Source organism: Pseudophryne corroboree, chromosome 12 (genome assembly GCF_028390025.1).
Source record: "Pseudophryne corroboree isolate aPseCor3 chromosome 12, aPseCor3.hap2, whole genome shotgun sequence".
NCBI lineage: Eukaryota > Metazoa > Chordata > Amphibia > Anura > Myobatrachidae > Pseudophryne > Pseudophryne corroboree.
The window spans coordinates 158,471,854-158,480,254 of record NC_086455.1 but is presented as its reverse complement, the minus strand read 5'-3'; positions in this window follow the sequence as shown (position 1 = coordinate 158,480,254).

Below are 8,401 nucleotides of genomic sequence, written 5' to 3'. Positions count from 1 at the left end.
TCTAACCAAAGTATAATTCATTGTTGGTTTATTTAATATACGTATACAAACTGCATATGTTGAGGACTACATTCGCAACTTGGATCAATTCTGGTTGACGATCTTAGTAGCCTTAATAGACTATCTATCTATCTATCTATCTATCTATCTATCTATCTATCTATCTATCTATCTATCTATCAATCAGGAGTCACTTTGTCATGAGTCATTTTGGGTTAACCTTGCAAGTGTGTGTTTCAAAGAAGTCACAAGTAGTAAGAAACAAGTAACTGGTTTATTACACACTTGAGGGTGAGACAGAGATCAGGGTATAGATACAATGTACTTGAATGTTTGGCAATAGATACTAGCAATAACTTGGATGGAATAAATGACAGTGGATACCTGCAATATCTTGGACAACGGAAGCTTGAAATAACTTGGATGAAGGTAAATCACATTTCGGATGCAGTTTGCAAAATCTTGTAACAGGTTTAATTACAGAAGCGTTGCAAATTAATGCGGTAGTTCTGTAACGCAGATTATCCACAAGGCACTGGGCTATGATTTAGTAAAGTCCCATAGCAGAGGGGAGTACAGAAGCCTTAGAATGTAGTTTGAAAAGACTTGTAAGCAGGTAACACCGAAGCAATAAGGCCAAATTTCAAAACACGAAAGCACCTGAGGTGTTAATAAGATTAGCACCAGATACTCACTGGGGGAGCACGAGTAGAAGGTTGCAGACTGCAGACTGGCCAGTGACACAGTGTGGAGCTGTGATGGGCTGCAGACTTGGAGCAGGGAGGAATCAGTGTAGGGGAGCAGATTGTGAGCAGCCTGGGAGATGAACTGGAAGTCAGGTTCAGGACTTATACAGTTAGTAGTTTAACGGCAGAGAGATTCTACTTTCAGCATTAGCTAGATTAGTCTCAGGTACGAGACTGATGATCTGGCAAGATAGGTGTGGCCGGAGAGACTAGCCAGCCACACGTGTAATGGCGTCTGCGGCACTGAAGGGGTTAACCCTCGTGCCCAGCGCCATGTTGCTGACTGTTTAAAAGTTTGTTTAATTATGTGTTTTACTTTTAACATGTCATATGTAGTGCTCTGTGCACCATTGCAGGAAGACATGTTTAACTGTATCTATTTTATATTCAAGACAGGCTTGGTGTATATTTAAAGGAAAAATGCAGTTACTATAGATGTCTGAATAAGCAACTCTTATCCTCTGGAAATAGGAAGGGGCATGCTAAGGGCCCTGTACTAGCAGTGAGGTGTGAAGGACAATACCTTTTGATGTGTGAGTTCCTTAGAGAGAGATACTAATCACTGGGTCTATGGGCTTGGAATCTGTTTCATGTAGAGGATGTAAGTGATATACGATCCGAATGGCAGATACAGGAAGGAAGACTGTTTGTTTGTATTGTAGCCATTCCTGTTGTAATCTTAAACACTGGGATTGCCTGCAGATGGGAATGACCAGACACATTTGTATTTTGAAGATATGTGATAAATTTATCAATAGTGAATGTTAATCTGATACCAAACGTTGTCTGGGTGACAGGAAGGAGGATATTGTTTTATTGCACTTATATCCTTGTAAAATGTAATTTATTGGTATTTTGTAAAATAACCTGATTGGTTGGAGAAGACAGGGAGGGCTTACCCCCCTGTGATACTGTGTGGAAAACTGACATAAAAAGGAGACCTGCGTGCCTCCAGAGTAGTAGTTGTAACATCTTATTCTGCTGAAACATCTTGATTGTATGCTGTTGCCCCTAGCAATAGGGAGGAGCCTTTTTAAAGGTTATCATTGAGCAATAAACATCTTTGCCTCAAGAAGACTGCTTCATCTTGTGACCAACAGGGTTAGGCCAAACCTAGCCCCGTCCTCCGGCTGTCCAGGGAAGCACCTAGCGTCTCCAAGCTCCGCCTTCCGCCAGCGACCGGTAGAGGCCTAGCAAGTGGCTAGTGGGGATTCGTCAGCACCACACAGCTGTGGTAAAGCAGTGCGTCGGCACATACAGAGCAGAACCGTGGTTCCAAACGCCACGGCAGGTTAGGAGTTTGGTGGTGGCAGCGAGAACCCGCCCACAGCGCAGTGGGTGGAGTCAGTAACAGGCGGTTACTGACGGTAAGCGGGAATCCCCTATGTGGTCGGGACTCGTGCGGCTTGACCTTCCAATCTGTGCGCAGTCGACGGGACGCGAAAGCGGCGAGTGCTTTCGTACGGTACCGTCCTGTCACAGAAATTGGTGGCATAGTGGTGGGATATTCCCAGGCGGCTTTTCATCACCTGATTGGAGAAGCCGAGTTACTCAGGAGAGGAGTAACTGCAGCGCAGGAGAACGCACAAGATGGCGGAATTCAGCGGAATGTCCAAGGAGGATCTGGAGATCGTATGCCAGGGGAAGGGTGTGGATATCCCTTCCAACGCGTCCAGAAGCGTCATGAAGGCGGCGCTCAGGAGCTGGGAGGAGTCTCATCGGGCGGAGGTGGAAAGCACTGACGGCGTCAGCATCGCAGAGGACGGCCCACCAGTGGACCTTCGTGAGGAACCGGTGAGAACCACAAGCCCCGCCCTCTCTCACAGCAGCAATGTTTCCCAGCAATCCCTAGCAGGGCCAGGATCCCAACGTCCCAGGGGGGGCGGCCCGGATACCCTAGCAGATCGGCTAGCGGAATTGGGGGAAAGGGCAACGGAGCAAGAACGCATGCTTGTCATTCGGATGTGGCATGCGGAGCGGGCACCACAGGCCGTGGTACCCCGGGAGCCGTTGTCAGCTGTTGTACACAGATCAGGACGTATTCAGTTTGCCAAGTTTGCAGACAGTGATGGGGACATTGATGGACATTTACAAGTTTTTGAAAGGACTTGCAAATTACATGATCTACCCAAGTCAGAGTGGGTGAGACACCTTGTGCCCACTCTGCATGGAGAGGCCTTGGAGGCCTATCGAGGAGTGGCGACGGAGGACTGTGGGAACTACGACGAAGTCGAGAAGGCCCTCCTCCAGCGATTCTTCATCACTCCCGAGTCTTACAGGAAGAAATTCAGAGACTTGCCCAAGAATCCTAGCAGCACCCATGAGCAGTTCGCCACCCAGCTGCGGCAGTACGTGGTGAAGTGGGTGAAGGATTCGGAAGCCACTACATGGGACGCACTGATCGACCTGATCTGCAGGGAGCAGTTCTACCGCCGGTGCGCCCAAGAAGTGAAGGAGTGGGTGCTAGATCGGGAGCCACCCAGCTTAAAGATGGCTGCCCAATTAGCCGACAAGTATGTGGCAATTCGGCCACGGGGGCAGAAGCGCCCCGCCAGCAGCCAGCTCCAACAGACTGTACCACCAAGGGGACCACCCTCTTCAGCTCATCACCCCCAAAGACAAGCATCTTCCAACCCAGGTGCTCTTGGCCAGCAACCGCACCGCAGCGTCCCTGCAACTGATCAGAGATCATCGGTGCCACGACTGGAGAAGAAGTGCTACGGCTGTGGGAAAATCGGACATCTGAGGATGAACTGTCCTGCATCCCAAGCACCCCAGACTCGTGCCCCAAATCCGAGTGCTGGAGCCCGGATCGCTTGTTTGACGAGAGGAGATGAGCCTACAGAGACTGTTCCCCCTCCAGTCAGTCCGATGGAGTGTGGCGAGAGACAGGTGCACTCTGCGGAGAGAGTCACCTGCATGGCCAAACAGCCCCTACACAACATGTGGAGGCACCTGCAGCCAGTCCACGTGGGACCTCTGCAGGGAGAAGGCCTAAGAGACTCTGGGGCCTCAATCACTGTGGTGAGCCCCCACCTTATAGATCCTGCTGCAGTATTGCAGGGTCGCACTGCCACGGTCACCCTGGCAGAAGGAACAGAAAAAGCGGTTCCCATGGCAAGAGTCTACCTGGACTGGGGAGCTGGACCAGAGTTGCGAGAAGTTGCCGTCATGGATGGTCTCCCAACTGATGTGGTCCTAGGAAATGATCTGGGTGGTGGGATCGTCACTACGTTTGTTAGCTCCATTCCCCGGAGTCAAGTTCCAAAACCACCGTTGACATCAGCTACTCCAGCACAGCCCAGCCCAGAGGAAAAGACTACAGCTGCTAGACAACTGCCAGCACAGCCAACCACAGCATCAACCAGCCCAGAGGAAAAGATCACAGCGGCTAGATCAGTACATCGACCCCGCATGCCTTTTACCCCTGGTATGCCTACGTCCCCTAGCAACGCAGAGGATGTCGGTTCCAGCTCGTTTGATCCTGTGGGGGTGCCCAATGATGCTCCTGACCCAAGTGGTTTGCCAACTCCGGCGGTGAGTATGAGAAACCACACTGACTTTTCCATGACTGACCCCTACCAGACTGACCCTAGTAGTCCCCACCTAGATCCCCCTGTAGTGTGTCCCAATTTAGGAGAGATTGAGGGCCGCAGGCAGGAGTTTAGGGAGGCTCAACTCTCTGACCCATCCCCGAAAGGCATGAGGCGCCACTCTGGCAGCGGCCTTGACAGGGTTGGGGTGGGAAGTTTGACCTGGCGGGAAGGGTTAAGGTACAGGGTAGCCAGGAAAGTGGGAGGGGATAGACCAGATAGGGAATGTGTCCAACTGGTCCCCTCAGGGAACGTTCCTGCGCAACCGGTGTCGGTTGCCAGCGAAACCCCTTTGGACAGTAACCCGGAGACAGACCGTACCCTGAAGTGCCTGACACAGAGCTTACCCTGGTCTGGAATGTCGGATGACGCCCAGACCAACTGTAAGGCTGGTGCCATGCGTTGGCAGCCGGGGCACTCCAGCGGTTGTGTTGTCTCTGGGCCTCTGCCCATAGGAGAACCGTTGCAGCAAGTTGCTGTGGACATAGCAGGTCCCTTGCCTGTGCGCAGTAGATCGGGGAAGACACGCAGCCTCCCTGTAGTGGATGCCACACAGGATCCAGAGGCTGGTGGTCTGGCCGCCATCACTGTGGCACAGGTAGCGGACGAGGAGGAAGGAGTAGGCCTAGGTGACAGGGTAGGTTTCCCGAGTCATAGGTCGACGGAGGAGGATTGGAGGGCAGGTCTGACAGTTAGGGCAGACAGTTGCCAGATAGGTATGACGGAGGTGCAGTGCCTGGGGCACCATGTGGGAGGAGACAGGGGTAGGCCCAACCCAGAGGGTGTGGAGGCAACCAGAGGCTGTCCCCGACCCACATCACCCAGACCGGTACTGACCTTAGAACCTGTAAGGCCCTACGGACATGTTGTCATTGACTTTAGTCCTGTAGTGAACCCCTTGACAGAGATGGCTAGGAAGGGCATTCCCAAGTCAGTGGACTTTGCACCCGCTTGCGAGTTGGCATTCCAGTCATTGAAGGAGGTTCGGGTACCCGCTCCAGTGCAGACGGCGCACATTCTTGACCAGGACTGTGTGTTACGAACTATTGCGCCACTGCACGGACTGGGAGCTGTACCAAGCCAGAAAGAGCCATATGGGCAGGAGCACCCTGTGGCCTGTTTGAGCAGAAAACTGCTATGGTGGGAGGTGGGGTATGCCACAATTGGGACACCTTGGGTGGCACTTGTTTGTAACCAGCCCCCCACCGTGGTGACTTACCACCTACCTGTTAGGTGGCTGCAACCTACCTTGGGGGAATTGGACAGACTTTTGTGGTGGAGCCTTGAACTTGGACTTCAGGTGGACTATTTGAACATTGTGCACCCACGAAGAGAGGCCCACTGCACTATGGATGAACTGTCTAGGCCGGAGCCTACACACCCTAGGTAGCGTCCCCTTCAACACAAGGGACTGCGGGACCAGGACCCAAATCGTTGGGACATGGGTCCCTGGTTGACCCGCTTGAATGGGGGGGAAGGAATGTGGCCGGAGAGACTAGCCAGCCACACGTGTAATGGCGTCTGCGGCACTGAAGGGGTTAACCCTCGTGCCCAGCGCCATGTTGCTGACTGTTTAAAAGTTTGTTTAATTATGTGTTTTACTTTTAACATGTCATATGTAGTGCTCTGTGCACCATTGCAGGAAGACATGTTTAACTGTATCTATTTTATATTCAAGACAGGCTTGGTGTATATTTAAAGGAAAAATGCAGTTACTATAGATGTCTGAATAAGCAACTCTTATCCTCTGGAAATAGGAAGGGGCATGCTAAGGGCCCTGTACTAGCAGTGAGGTGTGAAGGACAATACCTTTTGATGTGTGAGTTCCTTAGAGAGAGATACTAATCACTGGGTCTATGGGCTTGGAATCTGTTTCATGTAGAGGATGTAAGTGATATACGATCCGAATGGCAGATACAGGAAGGAAGACTGTTTGTTTGTATTGTAGCCATTCCTGTTGTAATCTTAAACACTGGGATTGCCTGCAGATGGGAATGACCAGACACATTTGTATTTTGAAGATATGTGATAAATTTATCAATAGTGAATGTTAATCTGATACCAAACGTTGTCTGGGTGACAGGAAGGAGGATATTGTTTTATTGCACTTATATCCTTGTAAAATGTAATTTATTGGTATTTTGTAAAATAACCTGATTGGTTGGAGAAGACAGGGAGGGCTTACCCCCCTGTGATACTGTGTGGAAAACTGACATAAAAAGGAGACCTGCGTGCCTCCAGAGTAGTAGTTGTAACATCTTATTCTGCTGAAACATCTTGATTGTATGCTGTTGCCCCTAGCAATAGGGAGGAGCCTTTTTAAAGGTTATCATTGAGCAATAAACATCTTTGCCTCAAGAAGACTGCTTCATCTTGTGACCAACAGGGTTAGGCCAAACCTAGCCCCGTCCTCCGGCTGTCCAGGGAAGCACCTAGCGTCTCCAAGCTCCGCCTTCCGCCAGCGACCGGTAGAGGCCTAGCAAGTGGCTAGTGGGGATTCGTCAGCACCACACAGCTGTGGTAAAGCAGTGCGTCGGCACATACAGAGCAGAACCGTGGTTCCAAACGCCACGGCAGGTTAGGAGTTTGGTGGTGGCAGCGAGAACCCGCCCACAGCGCAGTGGGTGGAGTCAGTAACAGGCGGTTACTGACGGTAAGCGGGAATCCCCTATGTGGTCGGGCCTCGTGCGGCTTGACCTTCCAATCTGTGCGCAGTCGACGGGACGCGAAAGCGGCGAGTGCTTTCGTACGGTACCGTCCTGTCACAATAGGACTCTGTGGAGCTAGATTAAATTAGCAAATCTCAGGTGCAACCACAGCTGCTTAATTAGGCAATAAATCCCAGGTAATCCCAAGCAGTGGTGCAAGTAGAAACTGTTTCTTAGTGGTACTGATAGTAAAAATGGGTGTGGTCACACAAAACTAGGGGAATGGCTACATGACAATAGCGGCATAGCCACATTATGCCACACACCGTAATGCCCCTTACACATTATGCCAAACACCGTAATGCCCATTACACATTATGCAACACACCGTAATGCCCATTAAACATTATGCCACACTCTGTAATGCCTTACATATTATGCCACACACCGTAATGCTTATTACATATTATGCCACACACAGTTATGCCACAGACACCATTTTATGTCCCAAACACAAAAATGCCCCTTATAAATTATGCCCCAGCTGTGGGCTGGTGGTACTGAGTACCACCACCACATTTCTTAATGGTACTCCGTACCACCCCGTAACACCCTACTTTCAGCACTGATTCCAAGTATAAAGTCTGAGATGTGCTGAAGACACCTCCAAGGAGAGCAACACCACATGGCGAGCAGAGGAACTGCACTGGATAGTGTCTCTATCTATCTATCTATCTATCTATCTATCTATCTATCTATCTATCTATCTATCTATCTATCTATCTATCTATCTATCTAATTTCTATCAGTCTACTATAACTGTGGCAGTTCATGCTTTCTATGTGGATCTGCACTTTTTTTCAATATTTTGGAGAAGGAAAGAAAATCTATTTTTCTGGGGCCCTCTTAAAAAAATGGCTTGCATTTTTTATTTAATTTTTATAAAATAAAAAAAGGATGCGTATAGACAGACATAATATTTATGTTCAGGGAACAGATAGCGATCTCTTATCTTATACCAGTCATAAATGTTTGGGGGTGGAAAACTGCATCCTTCATCCTCAAATAACCAAGACCTGGTCACAGCCAGGCCAGGAGTAAAAAATTAAAGTGGAATTTCACCTCTTAAGGAGAATGGAATGTCTGTGTCCAATCTGGGCTAACTACCCCTCCTAGTCAGATTGCTTAGATTTTAAGCACGGATCTGCCATGTGTATGCCCCCAGCGATAGCGTGCATCGCTATCGCCGGTGCTAGATTGAGCCTGCATGGGGTCGCTCACTTCACCGCTGTGTGAAGTGAGCGCCCCCCCCCCCCCCCCCGTCCGTCAGTCCCCTCGCTCAGCACATTGCGCTGTGTTGAGAGGGGGGAGAGATGTGTGCTGAGCAGTCGTCAGTACCCCCCTTTAGGCTTCT